Source organism: Octopus bimaculoides, chromosome 6 (assembly GCF_001194135.2).
Source record: "Octopus bimaculoides isolate UCB-OBI-ISO-001 chromosome 6, ASM119413v2, whole genome shotgun sequence".
Taxonomy (NCBI): domain Eukaryota; kingdom Metazoa; phylum Mollusca; class Cephalopoda; order Octopoda; family Octopodidae; genus Octopus; species Octopus bimaculoides.
In genome coordinates this window covers 85,076,950-85,079,706 of record NC_068986.1, presented here as the reverse complement: position 1 = coordinate 85,079,706, position 2,757 = coordinate 85,076,950, and the positions used below count along the sequence as shown (strand labels likewise).

The following is a 2,757-nucleotide window of genomic DNA, read 5'->3' as shown; positions in this document are numbered from 1 at the left end:
TATATATGCATAGATATTTATATAAGGGGCATTACAACAAAATAATGCCACACACTGGACTTCCAAAAATAAACACATTTAGTACCGAATTGAGTTATTTAAAAGAAAGTTGGTATTCTTCTGTTGGTTGTTTTCCTCGCATTCGGTACTAACTGTGTTTATTTTGGGAAGTCCAGTGTGTGCCATTATTTTGTTGTAATGCCCCTTATATAAATATAAACGAATAATTATATTCTTTGGAAAAGAAATTTCTTTACACACTGGCTTCCTGTATATATATGTGTGCGTGTGTTTGTGCGGCATGTGTGTTTTCTGTACTCTGTTTATCACTTTGTCTACGTTTTGTTTGCAATGTCCTGTACCCAGATATGCATCTATATATACAGGTAGATGTAAGTATGTACATACATGTACGTATATATGCATATACTCATTTATTATATATATATATATATATATATATAGTAATCAGTGTGCAATGTTCTATCAAAAAAGAAAAATATGTGTCACTAAATATGACTAGGGTGTTAAAAACACTTACATTGCTAGAAATAAGAGCTAAAAATGTTCTAATACTGTAGTCAAAGCACATAATTGTATACATATGTACTGACAGGAACTATAATCGAACGGAAAACACCGATCGAGAATTACTTATAACGACCGGTCAGTTTCAGCAATTTCCGTTACCTCATCGGTATGGAGTGGCTCGACTTCGACAGCTTCGGGCCTGAATTCTCTGTCAGTATATGTTTTCACAATAAAAATCTATGCATGATTTAGCAACTCACTGAAATGTATACAAAAAAATTAATATCGACAGCAGTATGCAATGTTTTACCAAAAAGGAAAACTATGATTTTTCAATGAATATGGCTAGGATATTAGAAGCACCTACATGGTAGAAATAAGAACTAAAATGTTCTAATGTTGTAGTCATATAATTGCATATAATTATATACTGATATAATTATATATATATATATATACTGATAGGGGCTATAATTGATCGAGAACACCGATCGAGAATTCTTTATACTGTCGGTCATATATATATATATATATATATATATATATATAATACATTTAGTACAGGGAATGACAGGACATTCACTGGACTATCAAATATTTCAATACTGACTTCAATACAAACGTTGCCAAATAGTAACTAAGGATACATAACTAATAGAAATATACGATATAATGTATCATGTTAATTGATGGACTGAGAAATGCAAATGGTGGAGCAGGTGACTTAAATGAAATTCAAGTATAGATATCCAAGATAATGTTAAAGTATAAATTACTCCTAGTATTAAATAATATTCAAATGTGACAGGTTTACTTAATTAATTTACAAAGTATAGGTCTAAGTAAATACTTACACGTAAGAGATTAAACAGTAATTATTCAAAGCAATTTGAAAGGAAAAATAACGGTAAAATATAAAAGGAAAAAATGCTGAGTTCCATATTACCTGAAACATAATCAAACACACCTTACCATATTCAAATGATGGATATGGGTGTAGATCTTGTTGCACTGAAATATTAGAAAAACTAAAATGTGCAGCTAATGTTCTTCATATATTCAGTGACTTTGGGTAAAATACTCACCACACCAAAATTACTTTTTTTCCCCATATAATTTAAAGTCAAAAACTAAATTGCTTTGAACGTTAACTACTTAATCTCTTACCACTAAACATTTATTTAAGACTATTGTTTGTAGATATAGGACTAGTGAAGTCTCAGAATTTTTCCGATGAATATCGCTGACACTTTTATGGAGGTATGGTAAGGAAGCGAATTCTGCTTCGAAAGGTGTGTGTTTCCAGCAGCAACGAACTGTTATGAACTGACATTAAATCCAATAGTTTCACATAGACATCTGAATTGAGCCTAAAAGCATGTTAAAAAATGTCGGGCGGGTAACATCACCCACACGGAAGACGCACTGAAAGTCCCTCACAGTTTAGACAATTTTTTTTATGACACTGTATCACATGGTTTGTTGGCACACCTTTTGTCTGGGTGTCGCGACAAAATTTCTTTTCATTTTAGGAGATCCAGATCATCTTCCACTCAACAGGATGCCTCAGCTTGGTCTAGCTTTCGACAAGCGGTTCCTTTTGGCTGTCCGAATTAGTCAGGTGCACGTAGTCAGCTACACCGTGGCAACTTCAACACTCATATCAACTCGACACATGCCAGGTTCCAAGGCTCGGATCAACGCTTTCTGTGTCCCTTCCCGGTGACCACCTTATCGTAGTTTCCACAGCAGTTGTCTACGTTACGCCTTACAGCCTTTGCAGTGTTCTCAGAGCATAGAGCAGCAATCATTATGTTGTAATTTTGGCACCCGAAGCGAATCATCATGATACAGGTAAGTTCTTTCCAATATTCAGATGGCTACCCGACCTATGTGCCAGCTATCTTTTTGTCAAGTACAATTTTATTTATGTTCTCCAAAGTGTTTGCCTATTCACTAATACATAAAGTTATTCCTTAAAAAGTGAAACATGAAAATATAATAAAAATTTCTACCAGCAGCTTGTATATATATATATATATATATATATATATATATATATATTGCAGACATAAGTTTCATAAACTACAAAATATAAATATCCATACTACCACACTCTTTATCTTGAGTTGAATATACGTGAAGGTATTTAGAATGCCCAAACTTATTTCTGAAAAAGTGCTAAGCACTGATGGTGATCATAGTCTAATCAATAAGCGTAAGAGC

The 2,757-nt window shown here is 33.1% G+C and overlaps 1 protein-coding gene across 1 annotated transcript in view; it reads right to left on the bottom strand.

The window, feature by feature from the left end:
• Window positions 1–2,757, bottom strand: part of LOC128248076 (uncharacterized) — a 37,545-nt gene that overhangs the window by 7,596 nt on the left and 27,192 nt on the right. The window lies entirely within an intron of this gene.